At 44.5% G+C, this 13,952-nt stretch overlaps 1 protein-coding gene and 1 long non-coding RNA gene across 3 annotated transcripts in view; both read right to left on the reverse strand.

Moving 5' to 3' along the window:
• Positions 1 to 13,952, reverse strand: part of SSH2 (slingshot protein phosphatase 2) — a 91,921-nt gene that overhangs the window by 63,967 nt on the left and 14,002 nt on the right. The gene's annotated exons all lie outside the window — the stretch shown is intronic.
• On the reverse strand, positions 12,327 to 13,210 carry LOC111937779 (uncharacterized). Its single transcript, XR_002868759.2, has 2 exons — positions 13,028 to 13,210; positions 12,327 to 12,557 (listed from the first exon to the last, which is right to left on the reverse strand). It is a non-coding gene; the product is annotated as an uncharacterized LOC111937779 (long non-coding RNA).

Raw genomic sequence — 13,952 nt, forward strand, 5'->3', positions numbered from 1 at the left:
TGTGCCACTGAGAGTGTTTCACAAGCTGGATTTGCAGTGACACAGTGACAGTGCCCTCCTTCCAGCACTGCCCCTGGCCCAGACTCCTCTGCAACAGGCTCCAATGATGGTCTTCCATGAACAACCCCAGGGGAGACTGTACAGCTCTTCTGAACTACACTCTTTGTGTTTACTGGATAGAGTGGTCCAGTTTAGTTCACTTTTTAATCAGAGTAAAGTGCAGATGCTCCTGCTGGATAGTCTTTCTCATTATTTCAATGATCTAAATCTGTGATAGATGAGAATAACTAGAAAATGCTCCTTGCTACTGGTCTTCTATTTCTAAGAACAGGACTAGAGCACCACTGCACCACTAAATCCTTCATTTGGAGCCACCTGCAACCACAAATTCAAGCTAAAACCTGCAGACCATCTACACCAAACAAAAGCTGGCAGGAATATCTTCTACTCATCATTCCTGAGAACTGGCTCAGCAACTCGATAAGGGAAATAGCATTCCTGACCCCTTCAAGATGAAAACACCAGTGAACTCCACAGTCAACAGCAAAGGAGCTGTTGCATCATTCAGACAGTGCAGATGAAGAGCAGCCATGGGAGCAGCCGCAGCATTTTAAGACCAGGGAGCCAAGTCCTTGAAGATCCGTAATCCTAATTACCAGCATTTCCCAGGATAGTGTGCTTTCATTTCTCACCCCAGCACTGGAAAGTGCAGGCAATCCTGCCAGAACATAAGCTCCAATTGAGTTCCCTGTGGGTTTACAAGATGTTGACTTGGGGGAGCAAGAGAAACAGGTCAGAAGGGAGGGGAAGATGTTTCATTACACGTAGAATTGCTAAAGACATGATGGTGTTTTTGAATAAAAAGTGTATTTAGCTAGAGAACAAGTTCCTCAAACTCCACAGCAAGGCAAAACAACTGAAAGAGCCCTTGAAGTCTCATTTGTGCCGCTCAGGAACTCAAGCTATGCAAATATTTTTAATATTATAATGAATGGCTGTTTCTACCTGCCAAGAAAAATCCTTGTCACAGCAATTGGCCAGCCTGGTGTTCCATAGCCAAAAGTCCCACAAGTGACAGGAGGAGATCCTGAAATATGTAGATCATTATCTTAGCTCCCCTCAAAATTCAACCCTCAGGAGCTCAGTGTGGAGGAGGCCAGACATGGCCCAATTAATCACCATCTGTCTCTGCTGAAGCTCTTACATCTCTTTGATACCAGACATAAATGTAGCAGGTTCGTGTGAGGAACACATGCACTCAGAATATAACTGACTACAAAAACAGAACTGTAGACAAGTGTGGTTTGAGCAAGAGACCAATTGCCAGTACCTTGGATGCTACCTGGAACAAAACTAACTTTTAGCAGCTTCCTCTTCTTCTCCCCAGCAACTCTGACCAGCCTGCAGCCTACTCCTTCCCTGGACTTCATATTTTGTCCTGGATTTACAGCGTGGTCAGATTCAGATCTGAACAACCTTCACCCCATCCGCTGTCCCCTCTGCAAATGCATCCAGGGATAGATGGTGTGAAAGAAGACACAGCCAATGCTCCCGTATTCCACATATCCCTCCCCAGTCGCTGCTGCCATTCCCGCTGTGCTGTGGTCACTATAAATTCCTGCAGCCACAAAACATGCCCCAAATGCCCGTCTGGAGCCCACGCGGCTGCAGTGATGCTTCTTCCCGCTAGAGGGGAGGGCAGGACAGGGATGTGCCCGCTCAGGTGCCGCTCCAGGGAGGAACAGGCTCCAAGGGGACACGGCTCCAGCACTGACACGACCCCAAAACCAGCACCTCCACGCTTGCTCGCCATTTCCAGCGTATTTCCAAAGGCGAAGAAGAATTGCTGCCAGTACAACAATTCATCAGCCAAGACGCGGCTCAAGCATTCCTTTCCGAGGACATCTTTGAGAAGGAACATGCTCGGACAGCATCCTCGCATAGTGAATGCCGCCGTTTGGAGGTGTGACCTGTGACACCACTCCAGCTTTTACAGCTGTCTTTGCACAGGCGGTGGCAAGAATTTGGGATGCTGCCCCAGCTCCGGGTTCCCTGTACCCTGCAGCACCTGTGATGTGACCACAGAGACAGACCCAAGGGATGGCAGATTCCACAAACTCTCCTTTGAGATTCCTGATGCTGGATTGCTCCAGCCTCCTCCACCAGGCTGCACACACGAGGAAGCTGAGCAGCACTGATGAGCTCCAGAGGGAGTCATGCCCTCCTTTCCTTGACCAGAAACAGAGGCCTCAGGGGAAATGGAAGGAATGAGTCGCATAGCTCTAAACTAGGCCACGATATTAAATGCAGTTTAAAGTGAAAGATGAAAAATTCCATCTCTGCTCCTTTCAGGCCATGTAGGACTGAATATGCAAAACATTAATCCTGTTTGTGCTTTGATCCACTGCCAACTATCTGTCATCAAAAGGGCAAGGGAGAGGAGTTAAATTTTGGAGTGCTGTTCTGTTCTATACAATGGGAGTCACTCCATGTCGCACAAACAATTCTGCTTGTATAAATCTCCTTTTTGCAGACTGATGTAATGATAAACAAGATTCAATCTCCACTCGTATGTACTGGGACTGGAGCTGTCTGCCTGGATTTAACATCAGGAACATCACAGCAAGTTCTTGTACTGTAAGATATGATTATTAGCCTAAGTTATGCATCCAATAATCACTACATTTCTATTAACCAAGGAACATTTCACACAGACTACACCCTAAAAATACATCTTTCAAACCTTAAAAGGATTCCCATTTAATAACTGCTGTCTATGTATGATTTTATGCCAACATACCTGACTGTATAGACAATGCCTGGGAAGTGGTTTTATGAGGAGTGAGTGGTCACAGCCAGAAAGAGCACCAACAATTTAGAGACTTTTCACCCCTTAAGTCAACATCTTGCTTGTAGCTGTGAGGTGAACACTTAGACATTACAGAAAATTAGTTAATATGGATCCCCCAAACCCACATTTAGATGTATCCATGCCATCAGAGGGGCTTTTCACTTAACATGGTCAAACGTCCACCACATGGACAGCTTTGGACTCAGTCTCAAAGGAGGAACTACAAAGACAAGGACTGTAATTAAATGAGCAGTCTCCCAGATCCCTGCCTACTCTTTCCCTGGCTACATCTTGTCCAGTTGTTCAGACACACACTAAGTGCCTCTGAGCTGAACATGACCTTTGCTGGGAAGAAGGCAGCTGCTTTAGTCAAATCAGAGGCTGTGCAGCCAGGCACTGATCCAGTCGTTAAACCATGCAAATGCTCCTTTCACAGCATCCACCAGTGTCCCAGTGTCCCTTTGTAGGGGCTACAGCCACACACAGTGCACACTTCTCCATATGGGAGCTCTCCCCATGTGCCAGCAAGTATTAAGCAAGTCAGTACAAAAGCCACCCTCCCACAACTATTTGCCAATGCATGGATAACCCAATCTGGTCAAATCTTGCAGAGGGTGGCGCTGCTGCAGCCACAGCCTCTCCTCTAATGCAACACAAGGCATACAGAGCATCCACTGGATGATCTGATTCCTTAGGCTCAATCAACTCCTGACACAGATTCGTGGGATGCCCTGGGGTACCCAACATCTGCAAGGAACTGGCACCAGATAACCAAAGAAGCAATTCATTAGAGGCTTATGAAGTCCAAGGGATGAGGATCTGTACAGGGACATCACACAGAACTGAAGTTCAATGCCTTCCAAAATGAAATATTTAATAGATTTCTGTTCAACAGCAGACACTGCACAGAACTGGTCCTATCAATAATCTCAAATCATCTGCTGGAACAAAGCAAGACAAATGTTTGAGTAGCACTGCCAAATATCTATTACACATTTCTGTAGCAGAGGGACTTTCCTACAGTAGTCTGAGTTGTATCAATCTCTTAAATAAACTGTGTGAGCAAAAAGCCCACACATGCTGCATTTGCAGTATGGCTGAAGTGCCAGCAACAACACTGCCTAGGAAAATGAAACAAGGACTGACTCCAAAACCTGGGCTGATAAAAGGTTCCCTTTTATCTTGCAAGAAGCTCAAGACTACACACAAATTCAGTGGGGGTTGAGGGGAGATGCAAAACCATACCAGGTACCACTCCCAGTCTGACCATGTCTAGGAGTAGTTCGACCCTTTAAAAAGAGTCACTTGGCCACCAAAAAATGGGCATCCAGAGTCTGCAAGTTCCAGATGGAAAACCAGAAATCCGCAGCAGTTTGTGTGAATGGTCTGCCTGGGGAGGTGGTGGAGTCACCATCCCTGAATGTGTTTAAAAAAACACTGGATATGACACTCAGTGCCATTGCTTAGTTAAGGTGTTAGGGCATTGGTTTGACTCGAGGATCTCGAAGGTCTCTTCCAATCTAGTGATTCTGTGATTTACTCAGTGTATTTTGGAAACCATCAGCATGGTAGCAATGTGCAAGTACTCATCAATAGAGGATAGGTCTCAAAGCTGAACTGAAAACCAATTCACTTCAGACTTCCTTGGTCTCTAGAGGTGGCTACATGATCTACAGAGGAAGCTCACTGCTACATTTTGAAATACTTATATCTGCCATCAAACACATTTTAAAGTAGAAGCTGCTACCAGGAAGCCTTTGACATAAAAGTTCTTCAAAAAGCTGAGCAAACCAGGCCACAAACGAGAAAGGGGAGAACTGCACTGTGTTTTGCATAGAGCTTTTACCTCTCCTGAGCCATAGGGGTAAGGGATAAACAAGCATTTCTCCAGCCGTTGTTCTCTCACCCCTCACTATTTGCATGAAATGTTTTGAATTAACATTTTCCTCCTCACATGTCTTCTGGATCTGAGGTTCCACATAAGCAGTAGCTTTCTGCAGCCAAGTGTTCATTCAGAGGTTGGCATTCCTTCTGGATTGTTTTCTGTATCACTTTGCTATGACAGTAATTGGTATATTTAGGTCAAAGACATTGTGCTCCTGCTCACGAGAGAGAAAAAAAAACAAGTTCCTTATCAAAGCTTTCATCTTCCTGCTGGAGCAAAGAGATTTATGCAAACCTTGTTTAGATTAGCACTCACTAAAAACTGCAGAACTAAAACTCAGACACTTCAAGACAAAAAATTACAAGCCTTCAACTGGTGCAACAAGAGTTAGGATGAGAAATACGGTGTGACACAGCCTGCCACACTACACCACAAGAACAGATTAAAAAGCAGATTACTGTCAACTGAATTTCTGCAGTGAAATCAGCCTGTCTGATGGGGAGTACACCAGCTTTTGCCTTAATCAGAGACCCACCTAAAGGGAAGAAAAAAAACCCATATATTGCAGATATATATTCACCTTAAATGTCCCTACATCAAATGTGTATTAATATAATATAACTTCTCTCATTAAAACTGTGTAGTAGCACATCATCTCTAGCCACTTACAGACACTTAGGAAAAAAACCCAGCAGAACTACTGTCTCCCTGAATAGATCTTCTCTCTGACTTTCAGAAGGACTTTCAGCACCCTGTAAGTATGACAGAAAAGACAGGTATTTAATTGGTAATTATGGTGTTTTGCTGGATTTAATGCCCACCAGAACCCTAAAGGTATCTGCTTAGTCCCCTTTTAGGCAAAGCTAACGACATTGTCCACTGGAAATCTTAGAATCTAGGAGCATTTGTTTCCCTACAACAGTAACAAATGCTTATGGTGAAGGACCAAGTGTGAGAAGACTCACTGGCTGTATAAACACAGGCACTGGAACTCCAGTTTTCATACTGGAAACTGTTGCTGATGTCAAGGGTATAGTTTGACTAAGACCAAGTCAAAGATATGCGTGTGTACACTGGTGAATCTCAGGGCAGGGCTTCTACACAGCCAAACAGTCTGTGAATAAAATGAAATCCCAGCTCCTCAGGTAACCACAACAAGCAGCTGCTCATTATCCACTCATGCAGGCCGACACATTTACATGCATAAAATTGTCCCTCTGCAATTATGCAGGATGGACATGCACACCTCAGACCCTCTCCAGTCACTGCCTGTTAAAAACACAGACCTTACCCAACCTCCCAATGCCCTCCAGAACTTCCAGAGCAGCCCTGGCCATGCACCTCCTCACCCACAGGGCTCACATCTTCACCTCTGAAGCTGGGCCTGTTTCCAGCTGGAGAGAGAGAGAGAGAGACTCTCCTCAACTGCTGCATTAAAAAAGTGGCAGCTAGAATTAAACAAGGTTGAAGGAGCCTGAAAAGCAAACTGGCTAATGAGCCATAAGCAGGGAAGTTGGAGAGCTGGATCTGCAGCTGATACTCTTTAACCATCCATGAGCAATAGGAAAGCATTACAAGGAGTAAGGGCATAGATCAGACATGGCAGATGCACAACACCAGCTTCTGGGTTAAATTACTTTCCCATTGACACAAAAAAATATTTGAAAGTGTTTTTAAGAGAGGAAAATATTTGGTTTTCACTCATGCTGAAAGGCTATTTTAGGAGGAGGAGGGTGGAAGGAAGGGAGGTACACGGCAAAGGGAAGGGTCTTTGTCTTGCAATCAGCCATCTTCCTGTTAGCATCTAGTTTACCTTGGTGCACGCTCATTTGTATCCCTGCAGGAGTTATCTCAATTAAAAATCAGGGAGTTATCCTAGGGCTCTGATCAAGTTGTAACTCAAGAGCTTTGACTTTTCCAGTATGTACAGTAGGGTCACTAAAACAAATGCTGATCCACCTGCAACATACATGAAATGTGTTATTCCCATAATGGAACAACAGAGGTATTTGGATGCCGTTCCTACTTATGTCATAGCTGTGTCCATAAAATGAAGCTGTGCCAGCACAGCCCTCTTGCTAGAAGTCCAATTCCTGGTCAGCAGCAGCAGCATAACCAGGCAGTTTTTTCATTTTGATATCTTGCCTCAAATTCCACAGATCAAAGCATACGCAGCCATCCCTGAGACACGTTTCAGCTGCACCTTCACCTCACACCAGCTTGTAGAGCCCAGGGGCTGCCTGTAACACAAAAGCATCCTTCTCCCTGCCAGAATGCTACAGGAGACTCTCACACACTCAGCTCCTCTAAGATCCAATCCCTGCAAGTCCCTGTCAAATCTCCTCTTGACGTAAGAAGCACACAACACAGAGAATTAGGAGCAGCGCAAAAATCTTTGTGACCTACCCAAAATAAAAGCACCAGCAGCCAGGCCACTCAGGGATCTAGGCATGTTGCATCAATAATTAAGAGATGATTCTCTAGATGAAAGATATTCTCAAAGGGGGAACTTATTTAACACTTATGAAGATGAAATAAAGACTCTGAAAAGAGAACACAGCAACACGCAGTCTTTGCAAATTCCACAATGCCCAACCTTTAAAAAGCAGAGAGGAAATAATTAATCTTTCAAATTCTTTACATTGCTTAACCTGAATCTGTGTTCAACGGTATAATTACGAGTTGCAAATTATTACCTAGCATTTGTGAGAAAAATAACAAAAAAAAGGGGTATCCAAGCAACTACATTGTACAGCGTGTCTGGATGCAGCAGCATCTGTGTTGGCACTTGCAGGCTGCTATTGCATAACCCTGGATTCAAGCAGGAGCACAGCCGGGGAGGCTCTGCTCTATTGCAGTGACATATCCAGAACTGAAGTGGCTGGTAGAGCTTTAACAGCAGGAGTTTAGACTCTAGATCAGAACAGGAATTGGCAGCAAAGTCCCTTCACCTCTAGCCTCCGTTTGGGTAAGGAAAAACCCCCAAGTGTTTCAGGCAAAACTTCAAAAGGAATTGCTGGGACAGCTTTCTGTGCATGCAGGACACAAAGCAGAGTCTGTGGAGAGCAGAGGGAAAGGAACGCCTGAAGATATTCTCTGGCAAGACGCTGCAGAGAGAATCACAAGGTACAGAGCGTACTCCTTGTACGCTCCCTGAGGTGCACAACAGCCTCCCAGCTGCCCCACTTCTGGCAGGGGACTACTGCTATTAGAACCAGGACATAAGAGTTATAAACTACTCGGATTCACTCACTTCTTCACAAAATACTCCCAGGTATTAGTCTCATGTGGTTGGAATTAAAGCCAGAGCAATTTTCTTGCCTGACACAAGCTGTCTTATAGGTTCCTGCATGCTGTTTCTCTGCAGTAGGGTTCTGCCTACACTCTTCCAGCACACCATGCCTACAGCAACTGGAGATCCAAGGAGGGGAGTTTCTGAGGGACCAAAAGCAAGGCAGTAAATATAACACCTCCTCAAGAGAGGCCAAAGAAAAAAAAGAAAAAGGAAAATGAAGCTAGGGAGTAGAACAGGGTTTTCTGGATGAGTCAAATACTAGCAGAACAATGTTGCATAACGAGTGCCCCTTGACTTTTATTATTTCTCCCAGCCAGCTCCTCCAGAAATTTATTTGTTATTGTTTATTTGGGTATCAGTCCAAATTGCTGTGGGAGGAAAGAAAAGGAGAAGAGGATATGCTGTCAAGCTATTAATTCTAGCACTGCAGTCATTTAGCACTCTCCCACTATTAACAAATCAGTGTCCTGTTTACTGAAACACTCTCTAGAGCCAGCCTGAAAGTTAAATGCAAAACCAGATGTTAATTAGCCTCTTGCAAAAGTGACTCCAGCACTGTTTCTCCTCAGTCAGGATGAATTCTGCCTTTGCTTATTTACCCACTGCTCTGTCCAGACCAGCAGTGCCATGTCACGTCTCTCTGGAGCAGGCAGGAGTCGGGGAAGCAGGAGCCCAGCAAGCAGCACACAGCTGGGAGCATCACTCTTGAAATTTAAGCCTCTGCAAAACATTACACTGCAATAAAGGCCAGGCTGTGTCAAAAGCCAGGAGCAACTGTGGCCACCAGTCACCCTCCCGTTCTCTCAGGATAGAAGTCACTTTTCTACATGAGTACATCAGTAGCAGCAGAAAAGCTGTATTCAAGCAGAATGCAGGGTTATGTTTGGTTATTTCTCCCTCTCAGGAAGGGAGAGCCACTGGCAGCAGGTACAGCTTGACCTGTCAAAAGGACACACTTCCATACAGCCACCTGCCCTCACTCTGTGCCAAACCTGGCTGTTTCCTGAGGCAGGAATGCTTGAGGCAGAAGCCCACTGTCCAGAACAGCCTTTAACAGAAGGACACAAACACGGTGCCAAAGGCAAAGGAACCACATTAGTCTTGGCACAAGCCTGATTTGCCTGACCCCAGGAAGTTCAATGGATATATCAGATTTGCAGCCCTGTGGTACTTGTCTGTATAATCCCAGCCTCCTTTGTGCCATCTGTTTCCCCTTCAGCAGACTGGCCATTAGAGACTCTGTGCTAAAACTCACATCTCCTTAGTAACAGGTTTTTGTTGATCTCCCCCGCATCTCCAAATCTTTCTATCAATCCAGTAATCTAGCAGGATTTTCCCTGCAGAGGATACATAACAGCATCAGGGGAAAAAAATAAATATACGGGACAACAGAAACACTTTAAGGCAAGGGTAGAAGGTGTAAAAGGGGAGTGCATGAAGCTACAAGAATTACAAGTCTATGGAAACCAGATGTTCTCATTATACTGGAGCAAGCCACCTTGCATACCTTCCCAGTGCCAGGTGTGAGATCTCATCTAAGCACTCAGTCCTTCACTGTTTTTTTTTTTTCTTAAGGAGTTGCCAATTGTGAACAATTTCTCATCAATACACAAGTCTTCAGAGAAAATACCCTACACAAATCCTGCATCCTTAAGACCATCTTCTCCAAGATGTCAAAGGTAAAAACACTGCCAATCTCAACACTGTGCAGGTAAGGAAGGACTATATTCCCCATCTATAGTCTATAGAGACTGTCTCTCTTACCGCAGATTTTTAAATCACTGATTGCTGGCTGCTTTTGGTTCTTAATCCCTAAATCCCCACACTCTCTTCTTGAGGTTAATCCTGTTAAAACTCTCCTTTCCCTTTGGCTAGTGCCTTGTATAAATAACCACCTGAAGAGCAGAGCTGCAGAAGCCAATGTTCAGAACATGGCTCTTCCCAGAACTCCGTCCCACTGCAAGAGACAATGTAAAGTTCTTGTTGCTGCCTATGCCAGAAAAGGAAATCAAGATTAGCTAGGTAAAGGCAAAAGGCACTCCTTATGGATTGTTTAAATCAGCAGGAATCAATCATCCAGTCCAATCCAAATCCCCTAGTTGCTTTCTGCCTTAAGATAACTAGAAACAGGTTTATGTTATACTAAGATAAAGCAGCCTTAAACCAGAGTAAACCCTTATGCAAAAACCTCCCCTTTTGGGGAGGAAAGGAGAACTTGCCTTTGAGGTCAGCTCTAAATGAGCTACAATTACAGCCATATAGGCCACGTGGGATTTGGAAAAGCAACACGGATCAGCGAAAGAAAATCACCTCTGTAGACTCTGCCTGGCTGGTCTGGCCCAGGCAGCTCCCTTGGCACTGAGCCTGTGGGCAGGAGAGCAAAAGCAGCGCTAGGACACCCTCAGCCTACCAGGAGAGGCCAGTGCCATACACAGTCTGGCACATGCACACCACGAGGACAGTCTCACTATGCACAAAACATCAGCAGTCTGACCCAGCAATGATCTGTATTTGCTCAGTAGAAAAACAAAACACACCCAGTGAAGGCACAGAGAAATTTGACTCATAAAGTGCAGACAAAGTCAGGACAGGTGGGTAAATCAAAGTGTGCCCTTTTCTGACAGGTGAGACCCTACCCACTTCCAGTGGCACTTGTGCCCCTGGGAGAGAGCTCTGCATGGTACCATCCTCTGGGCAGGAAGTGACAGGGTGCAAGAGAACTCCTTAGACTGGGACAGGTTTTAGGTCAGTGACACCTGCCCCCGCAGCTCTCACGTGCATTTGTGTCTTATTCTCATTGTGAAGCTTGGCCAGATGCTCTGGGGCAGCAGGCACTGCCTGCCCGAGTCAAAACACTGCACGTGGGCTCCCTGGTGTGTGCCAAGTTCTCCAAGCCATGCACTGAAGCCAGGACTCGGACCATAAGTTCTTTGTGTTCCTGGTCATTCACAAACAAGAGAAAGAGAAATCTGGTTTTGAGGGCTGTTTATCAGCCTAGTGCTTCCAAGATCCTAAGTCTCGAGAGTGGAGAAAATGAACAGCCCCCTCAGCTTGCTGCCTAAGCAAAGAGCCAGCAAGCAGGACATGCATTCTGCCTCCCAGGGTAAAGCAGTCACACTGAGCGAGGACTGTGGGGTACGAGGACAAAGCAAGGAGCCTGCACGACTCTGCAGTACAGCACATTTCCAACTCCATTCACGCGGATATGGAAAGCCGCCGCTCAGTCTCTAGTGCATATTTAAATGCTCATTCTGAATGGCCAATTAGTCAGAAGTGGAATGTTTCTGCATTCACGGAGGAGCTATTTTAAGATTGCATTATGCTCTCCACTTCCATTAATATGAACAAACAAAAAAAAAAGGAAAGGCATTACACCCAGCAGTGCATTTGTCTCAGACTTGAGTGCTGCATGTCCAAAGTCCCAGTGCCAGCACAGGAAAGTTGATGAGTTCTGTTAGTGACAGGTCACATTCTTCTTCACAGCTCCTGAGATCACCCAGTCATCAGGTTTGCCAAATCTTGGTGGAACAAGTCAAATCTCTGTGTTCACAGGCCACCTCAGGCCTGTCAACCTGCATCTTCTAGAGTTGTGTTAAACCTCCGTGGGAGTCACCAAACTGAAAGAAGTACAACCAGACTAGAGCAGCATCTCACGTGTCCTGCAGCTCCAGAGGAGGCTGACCCAGATACTCTCATTCCAGACACCACTTTCCCTGCTTGTGTTGCTCCCCAGCGCTGCCTTCACTCAACCATAACCAGTGCACATCTATACCCCTCCAGTGCCTCTGGATCCCTTTCCAGGCCCTGGAGGACCACAGATATTTGACAAGCTGAATGTTCAGAGGAACTCATTTTGGAGCAAACTGAGAATTCTCAGGATTTAAGCTAACAAAACTCAAATCAATAAATACTGTTGAGCTTTCATGAAAAACAAAGGCAGTTTTAGGGAAAATACACATTTACATTTGGCCAAGACTGACCCCTCCCAATCTCTCCTGCATGTGTTAGGAATGCAGCTGTATCCATAACATCCATACACAATCATTCATCAACCCCTACTTCCAGATTTGTTTCTTCCACCCTCTCCAAGCCTGGACTGCAGTATCAGGGTTTGATCAGTGTGGTTTTCAGAGAGGGAGACTGGAGGAGTTAAGAAAGGAAGCAGGGATACAAGCATTTTTGTCAAACACCACACAGAAGTTCCATGCCAATGCCACAACAGATACTATTTTAATTCCAAAAATCAATAATCTTAACACGGGGCAGATTGAGTAGAGTCAGTTTTCTGTCAACAGTTTTGCTTTCACTAACAGGTTTATTCAGATAATTTTGAAGATCAAAACCACAGAATCCAACAGGTACAGGTATAATAAATCTCATTAAAACCAGAGCAGGTCAGCCCTCTGATGAACTTAGGCTGTAGATCCTTCTAATACTCTTGAAGAAGGCTTGGGTGACCAGCCAGATGAGGATTCCCTCAGCTCACAAATCCACATCTTCTGAGCCAAGTGGAAATACTGTATGAGCTAAGGAAAATAGAGCTTTGTGTGTGGGTTGTTTTGGTTGGGTTTTTTTTTATAATGTGAAGAGCAAGCAAAGTCTCAAATTATGCAGCAAGAGAGTCAGAGCTTAAAATAAAATCCAACTTGGAGAAAAAAAGGTGATATAAAAACATTGTATTAAACCAGTATTACTTTGATGTTGGATTCAAATCTAAAGAAATGCTTAGCCCACGCAGACATAAAAACTACAAAAAACTCTCATTGTATGGGAACTGTATAAAGTACAGCTCTGTTGAAACATGATTTACACAAATGCAGAGGGGGAAATGCAGAGGATTGAACAGCAGTAGCAACACATATACATGTATGTATGTGTACATATGTGTAGATATATAAATGAAAAAGAGCATTACATGGTGTCAGGGAAATAAACAGAAGGATGCCCAATGCTGGAAAATGCTGCTTAAAATAATAAACCTAATATGAATTCTGACCTTGTGAGTCCTCAGTCCTGGGAGGGGTCTCTGCTTCCACTGGACATAGACAGCACAGGCAGGCAGTGAGACAAGGAGCTGGAGACTCACTGACAGCACTTTTAGTGCTCCAAAACTTCGGCCATTGTGGTGAAAACAAAAATTCTTGGCACAGATGCAGTCATTTCAACTTTGTTCATTTTACTGCAGTAATAAAGATATTGCTTTACAGTTGATATATGCAAAAAATGTGGATCAGAAAGACAGTTTCTAACTTTCTCAGTTAAAGCACAACCACCCACCAAGGATTAAAAAAATCTCTTTCCCCAAGATGTCAAGGTATTTCTTTTACCAAAGCATTGTGTTTTCCTGTTTTTTAACAAGGATAGTAAGAGAAAAACTCAGCTTCTAATGCAGAAAACACTTCTGTGAAACTCTGGAAGAGGCAGAAAATCCTGGGTTGTATTTAACTAGGGAACAAGGTCACAAATTAAGCAGTCTGAAAATTTCTGGTAGCTTAGCCCTGAATTAGTTCCCCCCCCCCTTTTTTTTTCTCCCAACCCCCTCCACTACTTAGCTCAAAATGCAAGACCAACAAGAAAGAACACATGATACAGCCTACATTGGTACAGGCAAATACATGGCTGAAGTCACAGGAGCACATTCTTCAGAGCTCATGAACCATCACATGACAAACATCACAAGAAGTCAATTTACTAAATTCAATTTAAACTTGAAGTTAATAATAATAATAATAAAACCCACAATGGGAATGTCTCACTTGAAAAGACAGCAACAAACAAAACCAAGATCAGTTCTTATGTTCTAGTGCTACACATGCAAGCCAGTATTGCTTACAAGTCCTTGATAAACACTTGTAGTTACACAGCTTACACCAAATAAAAAAGCTGACCAGTAGCCAGGGAAGATCTTATCAATAAACCTC

The sequence above is a fragment of the Cyanistes caeruleus genome, chromosome 21 (assembly GCF_971803275.1).
Source record: "Cyanistes caeruleus chromosome 21, bCyaCae1.hap1.1, whole genome shotgun sequence".
Lineage (NCBI taxonomy): Eukaryota > Metazoa > Chordata > Aves > Passeriformes > Paridae > Cyanistes > Cyanistes caeruleus.